The sequence below is a fragment of the Medicago sativa genome, chromosome 1 (genome assembly GCF_051527215.1).
Source record: "Medicago sativa cultivar Bolivia chromosome 1, Bolivia_mono, whole genome shotgun sequence".
NCBI lineage: Eukaryota > Viridiplantae > Streptophyta > Magnoliopsida > Fabales > Fabaceae > Medicago > Medicago sativa.
In genome coordinates, this window is record NC_140749.1 from 28,702,473 (window position 1) to 28,728,107 (window position 25,635).

At 34.1% G+C, this 25,635-nt stretch overlaps 12 non-coding genes across 12 annotated transcripts; all 12 read right to left on the bottom strand.

Annotated features, from left to right (window-relative positions):
- Positions 1-1,016: 1,016 nt before the first annotated feature.
- On the bottom strand, positions 1,017-1,318 carry LOC146954043 (signal recognition particle RNA). Its single transcript, XR_015025028.1, has one exon.
- A 1,566-nt stretch (positions 1,319-2,884) lies between these two features.
- Positions 2,885-3,186, bottom strand: LOC146954044 (signal recognition particle RNA). The gene has a single exon (XR_015025333.1).
- A 1,849-nt stretch (positions 3,187-5,035) lies between these two features.
- LOC146954045 (signal recognition particle RNA) lies at positions 5,036-5,337 on the bottom strand. Its single transcript, XR_015025029.1, has one exon.
- Positions 5,338-7,184: 1,847 nt separating this feature from the next.
- LOC146954046 (signal recognition particle RNA) lies at positions 7,185-7,486 on the bottom strand. Its single transcript, XR_015025030.1, has one exon.
- A 1,847-nt stretch (positions 7,487-9,333) lies between these two features.
- LOC146954047 (signal recognition particle RNA) lies at positions 9,334-9,635 on the bottom strand. The gene has a single exon (XR_015025054.1).
- A 1,847-nt stretch (positions 9,636-11,482) lies between these two features.
- LOC146954048 (signal recognition particle RNA) lies at positions 11,483-11,784 on the bottom strand. Its single transcript, XR_015025048.1, has one exon.
- A 1,847-nt stretch (positions 11,785-13,631) lies between these two features.
- On the bottom strand, positions 13,632-13,933 carry LOC146954049 (signal recognition particle RNA). The gene has a single exon (XR_015025049.1).
- Positions 13,934-16,004: 2,071 nt separating this feature from the next.
- LOC146954050 (signal recognition particle RNA) lies at positions 16,005-16,306 on the bottom strand. Its single transcript, XR_015025037.1, has one exon.
- A 2,071-nt stretch (positions 16,307-18,377) lies between these two features.
- On the bottom strand, positions 18,378-18,679 carry LOC146954051 (signal recognition particle RNA). The gene has a single exon (XR_015025038.1).
- A 2,071-nt stretch (positions 18,680-20,750) lies between these two features.
- Positions 20,751-21,052, bottom strand: LOC146954052 (signal recognition particle RNA). The gene has a single exon (XR_015025050.1).
- Positions 21,053-22,636: 1,584 nt separating this feature from the next.
- LOC146954053 (signal recognition particle RNA) lies at positions 22,637-22,938 on the bottom strand. The gene has a single exon (XR_015025051.1).
- Positions 22,939-25,009: 2,071 nt separating this feature from the next.
- Positions 25,010-25,311, bottom strand: LOC146954054 (signal recognition particle RNA). The gene has a single exon (XR_015025039.1).
- Positions 25,312-25,635: the final 324 nt, after the last annotated feature.

The window sequence follows — 25,635 nt, forward strand, 5'->3', positions numbered from 1 at the left end:
GTAGCATGTGCACGAAATTCAACCTATCTCAAAGATTTTGATACCATGTGGTTTTAGGACTTTCAACTAACCAAATAAGAGTCGTAAAAGATGCAAAATGCTTTGATCACAACTGCTTTAGCATAAATTAGTTCTTAAAGAAAAACTCTTGAAGCTTTTTATAATCCCTGTAACATTTCAGGATTTCGAATTTATTCTCTTACAATTTTATTTTCTTTGATTTTTAGACTATATAATATTGTAGGAGTTAAACATATTGAACTTGAAAAAACTAAAAATTCATAACGATTTTGAGATCCTTCTCATCCAATGTGATAAAATGTGGCTTTGTCAAGCCAATGCACAATATGCAATGTATCTCTCCATAAATTAAAAAAAAATAAGGATAATAAATATGGAGGTGACAAATTACAATATCGTCTTACTTCATGAACTAAATATAATTACTTTTTTTTGGGGGAAAAATAATTAATTGTTCTCAAAAAAATATAATTATTTGCAGTTGATCATAATCTCACCACAAAAAAAAGACCATAATCTTTTATTTGTAAACATATATTATCACAACTCTAACAACCGTGCTTGCTATTTAATTAAATTTTCAACAAATAAATGGATTGAATAGAGATTATAGACTTAAAAATCGGGTGCCATTAATGTTTTCTTTCCTTAACGAGCAAAAATTGAGCACAAAAAAGTAATGGTTCAAAGGCTAGGCTCACCGGGCTTAGTGGTCTGGAAGTGCAGCAGCCTGTGGTCCCTCCACATTTGTAAACATATATTATCACAACTCTAACAACCGTGCTTGCCATTTAATTAAATTTTTAACAAATAAATGGATTGAATAGAGATTACAGACTTAAAAATCGGGTGGCAATTAATGTTTTCTTTCCTTAACGAGCAAAAATTGAGCACAAAAAAGAATTCTTTCCTTAACGAGCAAAAATTGAGCACAAAAAAGTAATGGTTCAAAGGCTAGGTTCACCGGGCTTAGTGGTCTGGAAAATTGAGCACAAAAAAGTAATGGTTCAAAGGCTAGGTTCACCGGGCTTAGTGGTCTGGAAGTGCAGCAGCCTGTGGTCCCTCCACTGTTGGGAGCCAGAGTTATTCGCTGCTCTGTGAAACCAGCCTCACGCAGTTCCCTCTCGTCTAAGGACCAAGAGACATAGACCTTCGCCCATGTCCCGTGGCACAACTCTCAGCTTGGAGCGGGCAGGCCAGCATATTGCAGCTAACAGACCAGCCAAACAAGTCGTAGCCACGTTCCATCACTTTGGTGCTCCCACTTGGGTCACAAGTTGGCGCCACCCAACTCATCAAACAATCAAGCCTGTTAGATTGTTATATAAACTTAATTTTTTTATGTTCTATCCGATGTGGGACATACAAATGCTTTGACCAGTCATGCTATTTCCTTCCCCAATTTGTTTGTAATTACAAACAAATCTTTTAAGCAAATTTCAATTAACCATTATCCATATTATTGTGTTCTTCTATTCCTTTCCTTCTACTCTTATAATAAGTTTTACAACCAGTGCAGAATACAAATGTATTCATATTCACAATATAATTTACTTTCAATTTGAGTAACGCTCTATAAATATAGAATGCCTCAATGCTTCGTTATATATCCTACTTCCGTCATCATATACCATAATTGTGTTTAATAAGATAAACCATAACAACTCTCATACTTTGACAACGTTCCAGTGCTAAGTTTGGGTAAGACATGGCAAGCAATGCCATCTTCCAAAGGAAAAACAGGTACATCAAAAATAGAAGAAATCTTTATGATACAAAAATACATTGTTAATGGAATCAATTGAATAGTTATTTCATAGCCTTCGACCCATCATCTTTCTTAGACCTTCTAGAGGATCTCCCTCTTGATCAAAAAACTTCATCGAAATGCCATACATATCATCAATTGTTTTTTATAATCAAAATACAACTTTATGAACACATATATAAGGTATTGAATTATTATGTGCGTCTAACTATAAGGCTGCTAATTTTCTAAATACATTTGAATGGTACTGAATTATTTTTTGATATAGTTGAATTGTTTTCACTAAAGAGATAATTGAACTAATTCATGGCGGTTTAAGTCTTGCAAAACATATAGAATTCACCCACGTCACAAGATGTCGTAGCATGTGCACGAAATTCAACCTATCTCAAAGATTTTGATAGCATGTGGTTTTAGGACTTTCAACTAACCAAATAAGAGTCGTAAAAGATGCAAAATGCTTTGATCACAACTGCTTTAGCATAAATTAGTTCTTAAAGAAAAACTCTTGAAGCTTTTTATAATCCCTGTAACATTTCAGGATTTTGAATTTATTCTCATACAATTTTATTTTCTTTGATTTTTAGACTATATAATATTGTAGGAGTTAAACATATTGAACTTGAAAAAACTAAAAATGCCTAACGATTTTGAGATCCTTTTCATCCAATGTGATAAAATGTGGCTTTGTCAAGCCAATGCACAATATGCAATGTATCTCTCCATAAATTAAAAAAAAAAATAAGGATAATAAATATGGAGGTGACAAATTACAATATCGTTTTACTTCATGAACTAAATATAATTACTTTTTTTTGGGGGAAAAATAATTAATTGTTCTCAAAAAAATATAATTATTTGCAGGTGATCATAATCTCACCACTAAAAAAAGACCATAATGTTTTATTTCTAAACATATATTATCACAACTCTAACAACCGTGCTTGCTATTTAATTAAATTTTTAACAAATAAATGGATTGAATAGAGATTATAGACTTAAAAATCGGGTGGCCATTAATGTTTTCTTTCCTTAACGAGCAAATACTGAGCACAAAAAAGTATTCTTTCCGTAACGAGCAAAAATTGAGCACAAAAAAGTAATGGTTCAAAGGCTAGGTTCACCGGGCTTAGTGGTCTGGAAGTGCAGCAGCCTGTGGTCCCTCCACTGTTGGGAGCCAGAGGTATTCGCTGCACTGTGAAACCAGCCTCACGCAGTTCCCTCTCGTCTAAGGACCAAGAGACATAGACCTTCACCCATGTCCCGTGGCACAACTCTCAGCTTGGAGCGGGCAGGCCAGCATATTGCAGCTAACAGACCAGCCAAACAAGCCGTAGCCACGTTCCATCACTTTGGTGCTCCCACTTGGGTCACAAGTTGGCGCCACCCAACTCAGCAAACAATCAGGCCTGTTAGATTGTTATATAAACTTGATTTTTTTATGTTCTATCCGATGTGGGACATACAAATGCTTTGACCAGTCATGCTATTTCCTTCCCCAATTTGTTTGTAATTTCAAACAAATCTTTTAAGCAAATTTCAATTAACCATCATCCATATTATTGTGTTCTTCTGTTCCTTTCCTTCTACTCTTATAATAAGTTTTACAACCAGTGCAGAATACAAATGTATTCATATTCACAATATAATTTACTTTCAATTTGAGTAACGCTCTATAAATATAGAATGCCTCAATGCGTCGTTATATATCCTACTTCCGTCATCATATACCATAATTGTGTTTAATAAGATAAACCATAACAACTCTCATACTTTGACAACGTTCCAGTGCTAAGTTTGGGTAAGACATGGCAAGCAATGCCATCTTCCAAAGGAAAAACAGGTACATCAAAAATAGAAGAAATCTTTATGATACAAAAATACATTGTTAATGGAATCAATTGAATAGTTATTTCATAGCCTTCGACCCATCATCTTTCTTAGACCTTCTAGAGGATCTCCCTCTTGATCAAAAAACTTCATCGAACTGCCATACATATCATCAATTGTTTTTTATAATCAAAATACAACTTTATGAACACATATATATAAGGTATTGAATTATTATGTGCGTCTAACTATAAGGCTGCTAATTTTCTAAACACATTCGAATGGTACTGAATTATTTTTTGATATAGTTGAATTGTTTGCACTAAAGAGATAATTGAACTAATTCATGGCGGTTTAAGTCTTGCAAAACATATAGAATTCACCCACGTCACAAGATGTCGTAGCATGTGCACGAAATTCAACCTATCTCAAAGATTTTGATACCATGTGGTTTTAGGACTTTCAACTAACCAAATAAGAGTCGTAAAAGATGCAAAATGCTTTGATCACAACTGCTTTAGCATAAATTAGTTCTTAAAGAAAAACTCTTGAAGCTTTTTATAATCCCTGTAACATTTCAGGATTTCGAATTTATTCTCTTACAATTTTATTTTCTTTGATTTTTAGACTATATAATATTGTAGGAGTTAAACATATTGAACTTGAAAAAACTAAAAATTCATAACGATTTTGAGATCCTTCTCATCCAATGTGATAAAATGTGGCTTTGTCAAGCCAATGCACAATATGCAATGTATCTCTCCATAAATTAAAAAAAAATAAGGATAATAAATATGGAGGTGACAAATTACAATATCGTCTTACTTCATGAACTAAATATAATTACTTTTTTTTGGGGGAAAAATAATTAATTGTTCTCAAAAAAATATAATTATTTGCAGTTGATCATAATCTCACCACAAAAAAAAGACCATAATCTTTTATTTGTAAACATATATTATCACAACTCTAACAACCGTGCTTGCTATTTAATTAAATTTTCAACAAATAAATGGATTGAATAGAGATTATAGACTTAAAAATCGGGTGCCATTAATGTTTTCTTTCCTTAACGAGCAAAAATTGAGCACAAAAAAGTAATGGTTCAAAGGCTAGGCTCACCGGGCTTAGTGGTCTGGAAGTGCAGCAGCCTGTGGTCCCTCCACATTTGTAAACATATATTATCACAACTCTAACAACCGTGCTTGCCATTTAATTAAATTTTTAACAAATAAATGGATTGAATAGAGATTACAGACTTAAAAATCGGGTGGCAATTAATGTTTTCTTTCCTTAACGAGCAAAAATTGAGCACAAAAAAGAATTCTTTCCTTAACGAGCAAAAATTGAGCACAAAAAAGTAATGGTTCAAAGGCTAGGTTCACCGGGCTTAGTGGTCTGGAAAATTGAGCACAAAAAAGTAATGGTTCAAAGGCTAGGTTCACCGGGCTTAGTGGTCTGGAAGTGCAGCAGCCTGTGGTCCCTCCACTGTTGGGAGCCAGAGTTATTCGCTGCTCTGTGAAACCAGCCTCACGCAGTTCCCTCTCGTCTAAGGACCAAGAGACATAGACCTTCGCCCATGTCCCGTGGCACAACTCTCAGCTTGGAGCGGGCAGGCCAGCATATTGCAGCTAACAGACCAGCCAAACAAGTCGTAGCCACGTTCCATCACTTTGGTGCTCCCACTTGGGTCACAAGTTGGCGCCACCCAACTCATCAAACAATCAAGCCTGTTAGATTGTTATATAAACTTGATTTTTTTATGTTCTATCCGATGTGGGACATACAAATGCTTTGACCAGTCATGCTATTTCCTTCCCCAATTTGTTTGTAATTACAAACAAATCTTTTAAGCAAATTTCAATTAACCATTATCCATATTATTGTGTTCTTCTATTCCTTTCCTTCTACTCTTATAATAAGTTTTACAACCAGTGCAGAATACAAATGTATTCATATTCACAATATAATTTACTTTCAATTTGAGTAACGCTCTATAAATATAGAATGCCTCAATGCTTCGTTATATATCCTACTTCCGTCATCATATACCATAATTGTGTTTAATAAGATAAACCATAACAACTCTCATACTTTGACAACGTTCCAGTGCTAAGTTTGGGTAAGACATGGCAAGCAATGCCATCTTCCAAAGGAAAAACAGGTACATCAAAAATAGAAGAAATCTTTATGATACAAAAATACATTGTTAATGGAATCAATTGAATAGTTATTTCATAGCCTTCGACCCATCATCTTTCTTAGACCTTCTAGAGGTTCTCCCTCTTGATCAAAAAACTTCATCGAACTGCCATACATATCATCAATTGTTTTTTATAATCAAAATACAACTTTATGAACACATATATAAGGTATTGAATTATTATGTGCGTCTAACTATAAGGCTGCTAATTTTCTAAACACATTCGAATGGTACTGAATTATTTTTTGATATAGTTGAATTGTTTGAACTAAAGAGATAATTGAACTAATTCATGGCGGTTTAAGTCTTGCAAAACATATAGAATTCACCCACGTCACAAGATGTCGTAGCATGTGCACGAAATTCAACCTATCTCAAAGATTTTGATACCATGTGGTTTTAGGACTTTCAACTAACCAAATAAGAGTCGTAAAAGATGCAAAATGCTTTGATCACAACTGCTTTAGCATAAATTAGTTCTTAAAGAAAAACTCTTGAAGCTTTTTATAATCCCTGTAACATTTCAGGATTTTGAATTTATTCTCTTACAATTTTATTTTCTTTGATTTTTAGACTATATAATATTGTAGGAGTTAAACATATTGAACTTGAAAAAACTAAAAATTCATAACGATTTTGAGATCCTTCTCATCCAATGTGATAAAATGTGGCTTTGTCAAGCCAATGCACAATATGCAATGTATCTCTCCATAAATTAAAAAAAAATAAGGATAATAAATATGGAGGTGACAAATTACAATATCGTCTTACTTCATGAACTAAATATAATTACTTTTTTTTGGGGGAAAAATAATTAATTGTTCTCAAAAAAATATAATTATTTGCAGTTGATCATAATCTCACCACAAAAAAAAGACCATAATCTTTTATTTGTAAACATATATTATCACAACTCTAACAACCGTGCTTGCTATTTAATTAAATTTTCAACAAATAAATGGATTGAATAGAGATTATAGACTTAAAAATCGGGTGCCATTAATGTTTTCTTTCCTTAACGAGCAAAAATTGAGCACAAAAAAGTAATGGTTCAAAGGCTAGGCTCACCGGGCTTAGTGGTCTGGAAGTGCAGCAGCCTGTGGTCCCTCCACATTTGTAAACATATATTATCACAACTCTAACAACCGTGCTTGCCATTTAATTAAATTTTTAACAAATAAATGGATTGAATAGAGATTACAGACTTAAAAATCGGGTGGCAATTAATGTTTTCTTTCCTTAACGAGCAAAAATTGAGCACAAAAAAGAATTCTTTCCTTAACGAGCAAAAATTGAGCACAAAAAAGTAATGGTTCAAAGGCTAGGTTCACCGGGCTTAGTGGTCTGGAAAATTGAGCACAAAAAAGTAATGGTTCAAAGGCTAGGTTCACCGGGCTTAGTGGTCTGGAAGTGCAGCAGCCTGTGGTCCCTCCACTGTTGGGAGCCAGAGTTATTCGCTGCTCTGTGAAACCAGCCTCACGCAGTTCCCTCTCGTCTAAGGACCAAGAGACATAGACCTTCGCCCATGTCCCGTGGCACAACTCTCAGCTTGGAGCGGGCAGGCCAGCATATTGCAGCTAACAGACCAGCCAAACAAGTCGTAGCCACGTTCCATCACTTTGGTGCTCCCACTTGGGTCACAAGTTGGCGCCACCCAACTCATCAAACAATCAAGCCTGTTAGATTGTTATATAAACTTGATTTTTTTATGTTCTATCCGATGTGGGACATACAAATGCTTTGACCAGTCATGCTATTTCCTTCCCCAATTTGTTTGTAATTACAAACAAATCTTTTAAGCAAATTTCAATTAACCATTATCCATATTATTGTGTTCTTCTATTCCTTTCCTTCTACTCTTATAATAAGTTTTACAACCAGTGCAGAATACAAATGTATTCATATTCACAATATAATTTACTTTCAATTTGAGTAACGCTCTATAAATATAGAATGCCTCAATGCTTCGTTATATATCCTACTTCCGTCATCATATACCATAATTGTGTTTAATAAGATAAACCATAACAACTCTCATACTTTGACAACGTTCCAGTGCTAAGTTTGGGTAAGACATGGCAAGCAATGCCATCTTCCAAAGGAAAAACAGGTACATCAAAAATAGAAGAAATCTTTATGATACAAAAATACATTGTTAATGGAATCAATTGAATAGTTATTTCATAGCCTTCGACCCATCATCTTTCTTAGACCTTCTAGAGGATCTCCCTCTTGATCAAAAAACTTCATCGAACTGCCATACATATCATCAATTGTTTTTTATAATCAAAATACAACTTTATGAACACATATATAAGGTATTGAATTATTATGTGCGTCTAACTATAAGGCTGCTAATTTTCTAAACACATTCGAATGGTACTGAATTATTTTTTGATATAGTTGAATTGTTTGCACTAAAGAGATAATTGAACTAATTCATGGCGGTTTAAGTCCTGCAAAACATATAGAATTCACCCACGTCACAAGATGTCGTAGCATGTGCACGAAATTCAACCTATCTCAAAGATTTTGATACCATGTGGTTTTAGGACTTTCAACTAACCAAATAAGAGTCGTAAAAGATGCAAAATGCTTTGATCACAACTGCTTTAGCATAAATTAGTTCTTAAAGAAAAACTCTTGAAGCTTTTTATAATCCCTGTAACATTTCAGGATTTCGAATTTATTCTCTTACAATTTTATTTTCTTTGATTTTTAGACTATATAATATTGTAGGAGTTAAACATATTGAACTTGAAAAAACTAAAAATTCATAACGATTTTGAGATCCTTCTTATCCAATGTGATAAAATGTGGCTTTGTCAAGCCAATGCACAATATGCAATGTATCTCTCCATAAATTAAAAAAAAATAAGGATAATAAATATGGAGGTGACAAATTACAATATCGTCTTACTTCATGAACTAAATATAATTACTTTTTTTTGGGGGAAAAATAATTAATTGTTCTCAAAAAAATATAATTATTTGCAGTTGATCATAATCTCACCACAAAAAAAAGACCATAATCTTTTATTTGTAAACATATATTATCACAACTCTAACAACCGTGCTTGCTATTTAATTAAATTTTCAACAAATAAATGGATTGAATAAAGATTATAGACTTAAAAATCGGGTGCCATTAATGTTTTCTTTCCTTAACGAGCAAAAATTGAGCACAAAAAAGTAATGGTTCAAAGGCTAGGCTCACCGGGCTTAGTGGTCTGGAAGTGCAGCAGCCTGTGGTCCCTCCACATTTGTAAACATATATTATCACAACTCTAACAACCGTGCTTGCCATTTAATTAAATTTTTAACAAATAAATGGATTGAATAGAGATTACAGACTTAAAAATCGGGTGGCAATTAATGTTTTCTTTCCTTAACGAGCAAAAATTGAGCACAAAAAAGAATTCTTTCCTTAACGAGCAAAAATTGAGCACAAAAAAGTAATGGTTCAAAGGCTAGGTTCACCGGGCTTAGTGGTCTGGAAAATTGAGCACAAAAAAGTAATGGTTCAAAGGCTAGGTTCACCGGGCTTAGTGGTCTGGAAGTGCAGCAGCCTGTGGTCCCTCCACTGTTACGAGCCAGAGTTATTCGCTGCTCTGTGAAACCAGCCTCACGCAGTTCCCTCTCGTCTAAGGACCAAGAGACATAGACCTTCGCCCATGTCCCGTGGCACAACTCTCAGCTTGGAGCGGGCAGGCCAGCATATTGCAGCTAACAGACCAGCCAAACAAGTCGTAGCCACGTTCCATCACTTTGGTGCTCCCACTTGGGTCACAAGTTGGCCCCACCCAACTCATCAAACAATCAAGCCTGTTAGATTGTTATATAAACTTGATTTTTTTATGTTCTATCCGATGTGGGACATACAAATGCTTTGACCAGTCATGCTATTTCCTTCCCCAATTTGTTTGTAATTACAAACAAATCTTTTAAGCAAATTTCAATTAACCATTATCCATATTATTGTGTTCTTCTGTTCCTTTCCTTCTACTCTTATAATAAGTTTTACAACCAGTGCAGAATACAAATGTATTCATATTCACAATATAATTTACTTTCAATTTGAGTAACGCTCTATAAATATAGAATGCCTCAATGCTTCGTTATATATCCTACTTCCGTCATCATATACCATAATTGTGTTTAATAAGATAAACCATAACAACTCTCATACTTTGACAACGTTCCAGTGCTAAGTTTGGGTAAGACATGGCAAGCAATGCCATCTTCCAAAGGAAAAACAGGTACATCAAAAATAGAAGAAATCTTTATGATACAAAAATACATTGTTAATGGAATCAATTGAATAGTTATTTCATAGCCTTCGACCCATCATCTTTCTTAGACCTTCTAGAGGATCTCCCTCTTGATCAAAAAACTTCATCGAACTGCCATACATATCATCAATTGTTTTTTATAATCAAAATACAACTTTATGAACACATATATAAGGTATTGAATTATTATGTGCGTCTAACTATAAGGCTGCTAATTTTCTAAACACATTCGAATGGTACTGAATTATTTTTTGATATAGTTGAATTGTTTGCACTAAAGAGATAATTGAACTAATTCATGGCGGTTTAAGTCCTGCAAAACATATAGAATTCACCCACGTCACAAGATGTCGTAGCATGTGCACGAAATTCAACCTATCTCAAAGATTTTGATACCATGTGGTTTTAGGACTTTCAACTAACCAAATAAGAGTCGTAAAAGATGCAAAATGCTTTGATCACAACTGCTTTAGCATAAATTAGTTCTTAAAGAAAAACTCTTGAAGCTTTTTATAATCCCTGTAACATTTCAGGATTTCGAATTTATTCTCTTACAATTTTATTTTCTTTGATTTTTAGACTATATAATATTGTAGGAGTTAAACATATTGAACTTGAAAAAACTAAAAATTCATAACGATTTTGAGATCCTTCTTATCCAATGTGATAAAATGTGGCTTTGTCAAGCCAATGCACAATATGCAATGTATCTCTCCATAAATTAAAAAAAAATAAGGATAATAAATATGGAGGTGACAAATTACAATATCGTCTTACTTCATGAACTAAATATAATTACTTTTTTTTGGGGGAAAAATAATTAATTGTTCTCAAAAAAATATAATTATTTGCAGTTGATCATAATCTCACCACAAAAAAAAGACCATAATCTTTTATTTGTAAACATATATTATCACAACTCTAACAACCGTGCTTGCTATTTAATTAAATTTTCAACAAATAAATGGATTGAATAAAGATTATAGACTTAAAAATCGGGTGCCATTAATGTTTTCTTTCCTTAACGAGCAAAAATTGAGCACAAAAAAGTAATGGTTCAAAGGCTAGGCTCACCGGGCTTAGTGGTCTGGAAGTGCAGCAGCCTGTGGTCCCTCCACATTTGTAAACATATATTATCACAACTCTAACAACCGTGCTTGCCATTTAATTAAATTTTTAACAAATAAATGGATTGAATAGAGATTACAGACTTAAAAATCGGGTGGCAATTAATGTTTTCTTTCCTTAACGAGCAAAAATTGAGCACAAAAAAGAATTCTTTCCTTAACGAGCAAAAATTGAGCACAAAAAAGTAATGGTTCAAAGGCTAGGTTCACCGGGCTTAGTGGTCTGGAAAATTGAGCACAAAAAAGTAATGGTTCAAAGGCTAGGTTCACCGGGCTTAGTGGTCTGGAAGTGCAGCAGCCTGTGGTCCCTCCACTGTTAGGAGCCAGAGTTATTCGCTGCTCTGTGAAACCAGCCTCACGCAGTTCCCTCTCGTCTAAGGACCAAGAGACATAGACCTTCGCCCATGTCCCGTGGCACAACTCTCAGCTTGGAGCGGGCAGGCCAGCATATTGCAGCTAACAGACCAGCCAAACAAGTCGTAGCCACGTTCCATCACTTTGGTGCTCCCACTTGGGTCACAAGTTGGCCCCACCCAACTCATCAAACAATCAAGCCTGTTAGATTGTTATATAAACTTGATTTTTTTATGTTCTATCCGATGTGGGACATACAAATGCTTTGACCAGTCATGCTATTTCCTTCCCCAATTTGTTTGTAATTACAAACAAATCTTTTAAGCAAATTTCAATTAACCATTATCCATATTATTGTGTTCTTCTGTTCCTTTCCTTCTATTCTTATAATAAGTTTTACAACCAGTGCAGAATACAAATGTATTCATATTCACAATATAATTTACTTTCAATTTGAGTAACGCTCTATAAATATAGAATGCCTCAATGCTTCGTTATATATCCTACTTCCGTCATCATATACCATAATTGTGTTTAATAAGATAAACCATAACAACTCTCATACTTTGACAACGTTCCAGTGCTAAGTTTGGGTAAGACATGGCAAGCAATGCCATCTTCCAAAGGAAAAACAGGTACATCAAAAATAGAAGAAATCTTTATGATACAAAAATACATTGTTAATGGAATCAATTGAATAGTTATTTCATAGCCTTCGACCCATCATCTTTCTTAGACCTTCTAGAGGATCTCCCTCTTGATCAAAAAACTTCATCGAACTGCCATACATATCATCAATTGTTTTTTATAATCAAAATACAACTTTATGAACACATATATAAGGTATTGAATTATTATGTGCGTCTAACTATAAGGCTGCTAATTTTCTAAACACATTCGAATGGTACTGAATTATTTTTTGATATAGTTGAATTGTTTGCACTAAAGAGATAATTGAACTAATTCATGGCGGTTTAAGTCTTGCAAAACATATAGAATTCACCCACGTCACAAGATGTCGTAGCATGTGCACGAAATTCAACCTATCTCAATGATTTTGATACCATGTGGTTTTAGGACTTTCAACTAACCAAATAAGAGTCGTAAAAGATGCAAAATTCTTTGATCACAACTGCTTTAGCATAAATTAGTTCTTAAAGAAAAACTCTTGAAGCTTTTTATAATCCCTGTAACATTTCAGGATTTCGAATTTATTCTCTTACAATTTTATTTTCTTTGATTTTTAGACTATATAATATTGTAGGAGTTAAACATATTGAACTTGAAAAAACTAAAAATTCATAACGATTTTGAGATCCTTCTCATCCAATGTGATAAAATGTGGCTTTGTCAAGCCAATGCACAATATGCAATGTATCTCTCCATAAATTAAAAAAAAATAAGGATAATAAATATGGAGGTGACAAATTACAATATCGTCTTACTTCATGAACTAAATATAATTACTTTTTTTTGGGGGAAAAATAATTAATTGTTCTCAAAAAAATATAATTATTTGCAGTTGATCATAATCTCACCACAAAAAAAAGACCATAATCTTTTATTTGTAAACATATATTATCACAACTCTAACAACCGTGCTTGCTATTTAATTAAATTTTCAACAAATAAATGGATTGAATAAAGATTATAGACTTAAAAATCGGGTGCCATTAATGTTTTCTTTCCTTAACGAGCAAAAATTGAGCACAAAAAAGTAATGGTTCAAAGGCTAGGCTCACCGGGCTTAGTGGTCTGGAAGTGCAGCAGCCTGTGGTCCCTCCACATTTGTAAACATATATTATCACAACTCTAACAACCGTGCTTGCCATTTAATTAAATTTTTAACAAATAAATGGATTGAATAGAGATTACAGACTTAAAAATCGGGTGGCAATTAATGTTTTCTTTCCTTAACGAGCAAAAATTGAGCACAAAAAAGAATTCTTTCCTTAACGAGCAAAAATTGAGCACAAAAAAGTAATGGTTCAAAGGCTAGGTTCACCGGGCTTAGTGGTCTGGAAAATTGAGCACAAAAAAGTAATGGTTCAAAGGCTAGGTTCACCGGGCTTAGTGGTCTGGAAGTGCAGCAGCCTGTGGTCCCTCCACTGTTAGGAGCCAGAGTTATTCGCTGCTCTGTGAAACCAGCCTCACGCAGTTCCCTCTCGTCTAAGGACCAAGAGACATAGACCTTCGCCCATGTCCCGTGGCACAACTCTCAGCTTGGAGCGGGCAGGCCAGCATATTGCAGCTAACAGACCAGCCAAACAAGTCGTAGCCACGTTCCATCACTTTGGTGCTCCCACTTGGGTCACAAGTTGGCCCCACCCAACTCATCAAACAATCAAGCCTGTTAGATTGTTATATAAACTTGATTTTTTTATGTTCTATCCGATGTGGGACATACAAATGCTTTGACCAGTCATGCTATTTCCTTCCCCAATTTGTTTGTAATTACAAACAAATCTTTTAAGCAAATTTCAATTAACCATTATCCATATTATTGTGTTCTTCTGTTCCTTTCCTTCTATTCTTATAATAAGTTTTACAACCAGTGCAGAATACAAATGTATTCATATTCACAATATAATTTACTTTCAATTTGAGTAACGCTCTATAAATATAGAATGCCTCAATGCTTCGTTATATATCCTACTTCCGTCATCATATACCATAATTGTGTTTAATAAGATAAACCATAACAACTCTCATACTTTGACAACGTTCCAGTGCTAAGTTTGGGTAAGACATGGCAAGCAATGCCATCTTCCAAAGGAAAAACAGGTACATCAAAAATAGAAGAAATCTTTATGATACAAAAATACATTGTTAATGGAATCAATTGAATAGTTATTTCATAGCCTTCGACCCATCATCTTTCTTAGACCTTCTAGAGGATCTCCCTCTTGATCAAAAAACTTCATCGAACTGCCATACATATCATCAATTGTTTTTTATAATCAAAATACAACTTTATGAACACATATATAAGGTATTGAATTATTATGTGCGTCTAACTATAAGGCTGCTAATTTTCTAAACACATTCGAATGGTACTGAATTATTTTTTGATATAGTTGAATTGTTTGCACTAAAGAGATAATTGAACTAATTCATGGCGGTTTAAGTCTTGCAAAACATATAGAATTCACCCACGTCACAAGATGTCGTAGCATGTGCACGAAATTCAACCTATCTCAATGATTTTGATACCATGTGGTTTTAGGACTTTCAACTAACCAAATAAGAGTCGTAAAAGATGCAAAATTCTTTGATCACAACTGCTTTAGCATAAATTAGTTCTTAAAGAAAAACTCTTGAAGCTTTTTATAATCCCTGTAACATTTCAGGATTTCGAATTTATTCTCTTACAATTTTATTTTCTTTGATTTTTAGACTATATAATATTGTAGGAGTTAAACATATTGAACTTGAAAAAACTAAAAATTCATAACGATTTTGAGATCCTTCTCATCCAATGTGATAAAATGTGGCTTTGTCAAGCCAATGCACAATATGCAATGTATCTCTCCATAAATTAAAAAAAAATAAGGATAATAAATATGGAGGTGACAAATTACAATATCGTCTTACTTCATGAACTAAATATAATTACTTTTTTTTGGGGGAAAAATAATTAATTGTTCTCAAAAAAATATAATTATTTGCAGTTGATCATAATCTCACCACAAAAAAAAGACCATAATCTTTTATTTGTAAACATATATTATCACAACTCTAACAACCGTGCTTGCTATTTAATTAAATTTTCAACAAATAAATGGATTGAATAGAGATTATAGACTTAAAAATCGGGTGCCATTAATGTTTTCTTTCCTTAACGAGCAAAAATTGAGCACAAAAAAGTAATGGTTCAAAGGCTAGGCTCACCGGGCTTAGTGGTCTGGAAGCGCAACAGCCTATGGTCCCTCCACATTTGTAAACATATATTATCACAACTCTAACAACCGTGCTTGCTATTTAATTAAATTTTTAACAAATAAATGGATTGAATAGAGATTACAGACTTAAAAATCGGGTGGCAATTAATGTTTTCTTTCCTTAACGAGCAAAAATTGAGCACAAAAAAGTAATGGTTCAAAGGCTAGGCTCACCGGGCTTAGTGGTCTGGAAGTGCAGCAGCCTGTGGTCCGTCCACATTTGTAAACATATATTATCACAACTCTAACAACCGCGCTTGCTATTTAATTAAATTTTTAACAAATAAATGGATTGAATAGAGATTACAGACTTAAAAATCGGGTGGCAATTAATGTTTTCTTTCCTTAACGAGCAAAAATTGAGCACAAAAAAGTATTCTTTCCTTAACGAGCAAAAATTGAGCACAAAAAAGTAATGGTTCAAAGGCTAGGTTCACCGGGCTTAGTGGTCTGGAAAATTGAGCACAAAAAAGTAATGGTTCAAAGGCTAGGTTCACCGGGCTTAGTGGTCTGGAAGTGCAGCAGCCTGTGGTCCCTCCACTGTTGGGAGCCAGAGTTATTCGCTGCTCTGTGAAACCAGCCTCACGCAGTTCCCTCTCGTCTAAGGACCAAGAGACATAGACCTTCGCCCATGTCCCGTGGCACAACTCTCAGCTTGGAGCGGGCAGGCCAGCATATTGCAGCTAACAGACCAGCCAAACAAGTCGTAGCCACGTTCCATCACTTTGGTGCTCCCACTTGGGTCACAAGTTGGCCCCACCCAACTCATCAAACAATCAAGCCTGTTAGATTGTTATATAAACTTGATTTTTTTATGTTCTATCCGATGTGGGACATACAAATGCTTTGACCAGTCATGCTATTTCCTTCCCCAATTTGTTTGTAATTACAAACAAATCTTTTAAGCAAATTTCAATTAACCATTATCCATATTATTGTGTTCTTCTGTTCCTTTCCTTCTACTCTTATAATAAGTTTTACAACCAGTGCAGAATACAAATGTATTCATATTCACAATATAATTTACTTTCAATTTGAGTAACGCTCTATAAATATAGAATGCCTCAATGCTTCGTTATATATCCTACTTCCGTCATCATATACCATAATTGTGTTTAATAAGATAAACCATAACAACTCTCATACTTTGACAACGTTCCAGTGCTAAGTTTGGGTAAGACATGGCAAGCAATGCCATCTTCCAAAGGAAAAACAGGTACATCAAAAATAGAAGAAATCTTTATGATACAAAAATACATTGTTAATGGAATCAATTGAATAGTTATTTCATAGCCTTCGACCCATCATCTTTCTTAGACCTTCTAGAGGATCTCCCTCTTGATCAAAAAACTTCATCGAACTGCCATACATATCATCAATTGTTTTTTATAATCAAAATACAACTTTATGAACACATATATAAGGTATTGAATTATTATGTGCGTCTAACTATAAGGCTGCTAATTTTCTAAACACATTCGAATGGTACTGAATTATTTTTTGATATAGTTGAATTGTTTGCACTAAAGAGATAATTGAACTAATTCATGGCGGTTTAAGTCTTGCAAAACATATAGAATTCACCCACGTCACAAGATGTCCTAGCATGTGCACGAAATTCAACCTATCTCAATGATTTTGATACGATGTGGTTTTAGGACTTTCAACTAACCAAATAAGAGTCGTAAAAGATGCAAAATGCTTTGATCACAACTGCTTTAGCATAAATTAGTTCTTAAAGAAAAACTCTTGAAGCTTTTTATAATCCCTGTAACATTTCAGGATTTTGAATTTATTCTCTTACAATTTTATTTTCTTTGATTTTTAGACTATATAATATTGTAGGAGTTAAACATATTGAACTTGAAAAAACTAAAAATTCATAACGATTTTGAGATCCTTCTCATCCAATGTGATAAAATGTGGCTTTGTCAAGCCAATGCACAATATGCAATGTATCTCTCCATAAATTAAAAAAAAATAAGGATAATAAATATGGAGGTGACAAATTACAATATCGTCTTACTTCATGAACTAAATATAATTACTTTTTTTTGGGGGAAAAATAATTAATTGTTCTCAAAAAAATATAATTATTTGCAGTTGATCATAATCTCACCACAAAAAAAAGACCATAATCTTTTATTTGTAAACATATATTATCACAACTCTAACAACCGTGCTTGCTATTTAATTAAATTTTCAACAAATAAATGGATTGAATAGAGATTATAGACTTAAAAATCGGGTGCCATTAATGTTTTCTTTCCTTAACGAGCAAAAATTGAGCACAAAAAAGTAATGGTTCAAAGGCTAGGCTCACCGGGCTTAGTGGTCTGGAAGTGCAGCAGCCTATGGTCTCTCCACATTTGTAAACATAAATTATCACAACTCTAAAAACCGTGATTGCTATTTAATTAAATTTTTAACAAATAAATGGATTGAATAGAGATTACAGACTTAAAAATCGGGTGGCAATTAATGTTTTCTTTCCTTAACGAGCAAAAATTGAGCACAAAAAAGTAATGGTTCAAAGGCTAGGCTCACCGGGCTTAGTGGTCTGGAAGTGCAGCAGCCTGTGGTCCCTCCACATTTGTAAACATATATTATCACAACTCTAACAACCGCGCTTGCTATTTAATTAAATTTTTAACAAATAAATGGATTGAATAGAGATTACAGACTTAAAAATCGGGTGGCAATTAATGTTTTCTTTCCTTAACGAGCAAAAATTGAGCACAAAAAAGTATTCTTTCCTTAACGAGCAAAAATTGAGCACAAAAAAGTAATGGTTCAAAGGCTAGGTTCACCGGGCTTAGTGGTCTGGAAAATTGAGCACAAAAAAGTAATGGTTCAAAGGCTAGGTTCACCGGGCTTAGTGGTCTGGAAGTGCAGCAGCCTGTGGTCCCTCCACTGTTGGGAGCCAGAGTTATTCGCTGCTCTGTGAAACCAGCCTCACGCAGTTCCCTCTCGTCTAAGGACCAAGAGACATAGACCTTCGCCCATGTCCCGTGGCACAACTCTCAGCTTGGAGCGGGCAGGCCAGCATATTGCAGCTAACAGACCAGCCAAACAAGTCGTAGCCACGTTCCATCACTTTGGTGCTCCCACTTGGGTCACAAGTTGGCCCCACCCAACTCATCAAACAATCAAGCCTGTTAGATTGTTATATAAACTTGATTTTTTTATGTTCTATCCGATGTGGGACATACAAATGCTTTGACCAGTCATGCTATTTCCTTCCCCAATTTGTTTGTAATTACAAACAAATCTTTTAAGCAAATTTCAATTAACCATTATCCATATTATTGTGTTCTTCTGTTCCTTTCCTTCTACTCTTATAATAAGTTTTACAACCAGTGCAGAATACAAATGTATTCATATTCACAATATAATTTACTTTCAATTTGAGTAACGCTCTATAAATATAGAATGCCTCAATGCTTCGTTATATATCCTACTTCCGTCATCATATACCATAATTGTGTTTAATAAGATAAACCATAACAACTCTCATACTTTGACAACGTTCCAGTGCTAAGTTTGGGTAAGACATGGCAAGCAATGCCATCTTCCAAAGGAAAAACAGGTACATCAAAAATAGAAGAAATCTTTATGATACAAAAATACATTGTTAATGGAATCAATTGAATAGTTATTTCATAGCCTTCGACCCATCATCTTTCTTAGACCTTCTAGAGGATCTCCCTCTTGATCAAAAAACTTCATCGAACTGCCATACATATCATCAATTGTTTTTTATAATCAAAATACAACTTTATGAACACATATATAAGGTATTGAATTATTATGTGCGTCTAACTATAAGGCTGCTAATTTTCTAAACACATTCGAATGGTACTGAATTATTTTTTGATATAGTTGAATTGTTTGCACTAAAGAGATAATTGAACTAATTCATGGCGGTTTAAGTCTTGCAAAACATATAGAATTCACCCACGTCACAAGATGTCGTAGCATGTGCACGAAATTCAACCTATCTCAATGATTTTGATACCATGTGGTTTTAGGACTTTCAACTAACCAAATAAGAGTCGTAAAAGATGCAAAATGCTTTGATCACAACTGCTTTAGCATAAATTAGTTCTTAAAGAAAAACTCTTGAAGCTTTTTATAATCCCTGTAACATTTCAGGATTTTGAATTTATTCTCTTACAATTTTATTTTCTTTGATTTTTAGACTATATAATATTGTAGGAGTTAAACATATTGAACTTGAAAAAACTAAAAATTCATAACGATTTTGAGATCCTTCTCATCCAATGTGATAAAATGTGGCTTTGTCAAGCCAATGCACAATATGCAATGTATCTCTCCATAAATTAAAAAAAAATAAGGATAATAAATATGGAGGTGACAAATTACAATATCGTCTTACTTCATGAACTAAATATAATTACTTTTTTTTGGGGGAAAAATAATTAATTGTTCTCAAAAAAATATAATTATTTGCAGTTGATCATAATCTCACCACAAAAAAAAGACCATAATCTTTTATTTGTAAACATATATTATCACAACTCTAACAACCGTGCTTGCTATTTAATTAAATTTTCAACAAATAAATGGATTGAATAGAGATTATAGACTTAAAAATCGGGTGCCATTAATGTTTTCTTTCCTTAACGAGCAAAAATTGAGCACAAAAAAGTAATGGTTCAAAGGCTAGGCTCACCGGGCTTAGTGGTCTGGAAGTGCAGCAGCCTATGGTCTCTCCACATTTGTAAACATAAATTATCACAACTCTAAAAACCGTGATTGCTATTTAATTAAATTTTTAACAAATAAATGGATTGAATAGAGATTACAGACTTAAAAATCGGGTGGCAATTAATGTTTTCTTTCCTTAACGAGCAAAAATTGAGCACAAAAAAGTAATGGTTCAAAGGCTAGGCTCACCGGGCTTAGTGGTCTGGAAGTGCAGCAGCCTGTGGTCCCTCCACATTTGTAAACATATATTATCACAACTCTAACAACCGCGCTTGCTATTTAATTAAATTTTTAACAAATAAATGGATTGAATAGAGATTACAGACTTAAAAATCGGGTGGCAATTAATGTTTTCTTTCCTTAACGAGCAAAAATTGAGCACAAAAAAGTATTCTTTCCTTAACGAGCAAAAATTGAGCACAAAAAAGTAATGGTTCAAAGGCTAGGTTCACCGGGCTTAGTGGTCTGGAAAATTGAGCACAAAAAAGTAATGGTTCAAAGGCTAGGTTCACCGGGCTTAGTGGTCTGGAAGTGCAGCAGCCTGTGGTCCCTCCACTGTTGGGAGCCAGAGTTATTCGCTGCTCTGTGAAACCAGCCTCACGCAGTTCCCTCTTGTCTAAGGACCAAGAGACATAGACCTTCGCCCATGTCCCGTGGCACAACTCTCAGCTTGGAGCGGGCAGGCCAGCATATTGCCGCTAACAGACCAGCCAAACAAGTCGTAGCCACGTTCCATCACTTTGGTGCTCCCACTTGGGTCACAAGTTGGCCCCACCCAACTCATCAAACAATCAAGCCTGTTAGATTGTTATATAAACTTGATTTTTTTATGTTCTATCCGATGTGGGACATACAAATGCTTTGACCAGTCATGCTATTTCCTTCCCCAATTTGTTTGTAATTACAAACAAATCTTTTAAGCAAATTTCAATTAACCATTATCCATATTATTGTGTTCTTCTGTTCCTTTCCTTCTACTCTTATAATAAGTTTTACAACCAGTGCAGAATACAAATGTATTCATATTCACAATATAATTTACTTTCAATTTGAGTAACGCTCTATAAATATAGAATGCCTCAATGCTTCGTTATATATCCTACTTCCGTCATCATATACCATAATTGTGTTTAATAAGATAAACCATAACAACTCTCATACTTTGACAACGTTCCAGTGCTAAGTTTGGGTAAGACATGGCAAGCAATGCCATCTTCCAAAGGAAAAACAGGTACATCAAAAATAGAAGAAATCTTTATGATACAAAAATACATTGTTAATGGAATCAATTGAATAGTTATTTCATAGCCTTCGACCCATCATCTTTCTTAGACCTTCTAGAGGATCTCCCTCTTGATCAAAAAACTTCATCGAACTGCCATACATATCATCAATTGTTTTTTATAATCAAAATACAACTTTATGAACACATATATAAGGTATTGAATTATTATGTGCGTCTAACTATAAGGCTGCTAATTTTCTAAACACATTCGAATGGTACTGAATTATTTTTTGATATAGTTGAATTGTTTGCACTAAAGAGATAATTGAACTAATTCATGGCGGTTTAAGTCTTGCAAAACATATAGAATTCACCCACGTCACAAGATGTCGTAGCATGTGCACGAAATTCAACCTATCTCAATGATTTTGATACCATGTGGTTTTAGGACTTTCAACTAACCAAATAAGAGTCGTAAAAGATGCAAAATGCTTTGATCACAACTGCTTTAGCATAAATTAGTTCTTAAAGAAAAACTCTTGAAGCTTTTTATAATCCCTGTAACATTTCAGGATTTTGAATTTATTCTCTTACAATTTTATTTTCTTTGATTTTTAGACTATATAATATTGTAGGAGTTAAACATATTGAACTTGAAAAAACTAAAAATTCATAACGATTTTGAGATCCTTCTCATCCAATGTGATAAAATGTGGCTTTGTCAAGCCAATGCACAATATGCAATGTATCTCTCCATAAATTAAAAAAAAATAAGGATAATAAATATGGAGGTGACAAATTACAATATCGTCTTACTTCATGAACTAAATATAATTACTTTTTTTTGGGGGAAAAATAATTAATTGTTCTCAAAAAAATATAATTATTTGCAGTTGATCATAATCTCACCACAAAAAAAAGACCATAATCTTTTATTTGTAAACATATATTATCACAACTCTAACAACCGTGCTTGCTATTTAATTAAATTTTCAACAAATAAATGGATTGAATAGAGATTATAGACTTAAAAATCGGGTGCCATTAATGTTTTCTTTCCTTAACGAGCAAAAATTGAGCACAAAAAAGTAATGGTTCAAAGGCTAGGTTCACCGGGCTTAGTGGTCTGGAAAATTGAGCACAAAAAAGTAATGGTTCAAAGGCTAGGTTCACCGGGCTTAGTGGTCTGGAAGTGCAGCAGCCTGTGGTCCCTCCACTGTTGGGAGCCAGAGTTATTCGCTGCTCTGTGAAACCAGCCTCACGCAGTTCCCTCTTGTCTAAGGACCAAGAGACATAGACCTTCGCCCATGTCCCGTGGCACAACTCTCAGCTTGGAGCGGGCAGGCCAGCATATTGCCGCTAACAGACCAGCCAAACAAGTCGTAGCCACGTTCCATCACTTTGGTGCTCCCACTTGGGTCACAAGTTGGCCCCACCCAACTCATCAAACAATCAAGCCTGTTAGATTGTTATATAAACTTGATTTTTTTATGTTCTATCCGATGTGGGACATACAAATGCTTTGACCAGTCATGCTATTTCCTTCCCCAATTTGTTTGTAATTACAAACAAATCTTTTAAGCAAATTTCAATTAACCATTATCCATATTATTGTGTTCTTCTGTTCCTTTCCTTCTACTCTTATAATAAGTTTTACAACCAGTGCAGAATACAAATGTATTCATATTCACAATATAATTTACTTTCAATTTGAGTAACGCTCTATAAATATAGAATGCCTCAATGCTTCGTTATATATCCTACTTCCGTCATCATATACCATAATTGTGTTTAATAAGATAAACCATAACAACTCTCATACTTTGACAACGTTCCAGTGCTAAGTTTGGGTAAGACATGGCAAGCAATGCCATCTTCCAAAGGAAAAACAGGTACATCAAAAATAGAAGAAATCTTTATGATACAAAAATACATTGTTAATGGAATCAATTGAATAGTTATTTCATAGCCTTCGACCCATCATCTTTCTTAGACCTTCTAGAGGATCTCCCTCTTGATCAAAAAACTTCATCGAACTGCCATACATATCATCAATTGTTTTTTATAATCAAAATACAACTTTATGAACACATATATAAGGTATTGAATTATTATGTGCGTCTAACTATAAGGCTGCTAATTTTCTAAACACATTCGAATGGTACTGAATTATTTTTTGATATAGTTGAATTGTTTGCACTAAAGAGATAATTGAACTAATTCATGGCGGTTTAAGTCTTGCAAAACATATAGAATTCACCCACGTCACAAGATGTCGTAGCATGTGCACGAAATTCAACCTATCTCAATGATTTTGATACCATGTGGTTTTAGGACTTTCAACTAACCAAATAAGAGTCGTAAAAGATGCAAAATGCTTTGATCACAACTGCTTTAGCATAAATTAGTTCTTAAAGAAAAACTCTTGAAGCTTTTTATAATCCCTGTAACATTTCAGGATTTTGAATTTATTCTCTTACAATTTTATTTTCTTTGATTTTTAGACTATATAATATTGTAGGAGTTAAACATATTGAACTTGAAAAAACTAAAAATTCATAACGATTTTGAGATCCTTCTCATCCAATGTGATAAAATGTGGCTTTGTCAAGCCAATGCACAATATGCAATGTATCTCTCCATAAATTAAAAAAAAATAAGGATAATAAATATGGAGGTGACAAATTACAATATCGTCTTACTTCATGAACTAAATATAATTACTTTTTTTTGGGGGAAAAATAATTAATTGTTCTCAAAAAAATATAATTATTTGCAGTTGATCATAATCTCACCACAAAAAAAAGACCATAATCTTTTATTTGTAAACATATATTATCACAACTCTAACAACCGTGCTTGCTATTTAATTAAATTTTCAACAAATAAATGGATTGAATAGAGATTATAGACTTAAAAATCGGGTGCCATTAATGTTTTCTTTCCTTAACGAGCAAAAATTGAGCACAAAAAAGTAATGGTTCAAAGGCTAGGCTCACCGGGCTTAGTGGTCTGGAAGTGCAGCAGCCTATGGTCTCTCCACATTTGTAAACATAAATTATCACAACTCTAACAACCGTGCTTGCTATTTAATTAAATTTTTAACAAATAAATGGATTGAATAGAGATTACAGACTTAAAAATCGGGTGGCAATTAATGTTTTCTTTCCTTAACGAGCAAAAATTGAGCACAAAAAAGTAATGGTTCAAAGGCTAGGCTCACCGGGCTTAGTGGTCTGGAAGTGCAGCAGCCTGTGGTCCCTCCACATTTGTAAACATATATTATCACAACTCTAACAACCGCGCTTGCTATTTAATTAAATTTTTAACAAATAAATGGATTGAATAGAGATTACAGACTTTAAAATCGGGTGGCAATTAATGTTTTCTTTCCTTAACGAGCAAAAATTGAGCACAAAAAAGTATTCTTTCCTTAACGAGCAAAAATTGAGCACAAAAAAGTAATGGTTCAAAGGCTAGGTTCACTGGGCTTAGTGGTCTGGAAAATTGAGCACAAAAAAGTAATGGTTCAAAGGCTAGGTTCACCGGGCTTAGTGGTCTGGAAGTGCAGCAGCCTGTGGTCCCTCCACTGTTGGGAGCCAGAGTTATTCGCTGCTCTGTGAAACCAGCCTCACGCAGTTCCCTCTCGTCTAAGGACCAAGAGACATAGACCTTCGCCCATGTCCCGTGGCACAACTCTCAGCTTGGAGCGGGCAGGCCAGCATATTGCAGCTAACAGACCAGCCAAACAAGTCGTAGCCACGTTCCATCACTTTGGTGCTCCCACTTGGGTCACAAGTTGGCCCCACCCAACTCATCAAACAATCAAGCCTGTTAGATTGTTATATAAACTTGATTTTTTTATGTTCTATCCGATGTGGGACATACAAATGCTTTGACCAGTCATGCTATTTCCTTCCCCAATTTGTTTGTAATTACAAACAAATCTTTTAAGCAAATTTCAATTAACCATTATCCATATTATTGTGTTCTTATGTTCCTTTCCTTCTACTCTTATAATAAGTTTTACAACCAGTGCAGAATACAAATGTATTCATATTCACAATATAATTTACTTTCAATTTGAGTAACGCTCTATAAATATAGAATGCCTCAATGCTTCGTTATATATCCTACTTCCGT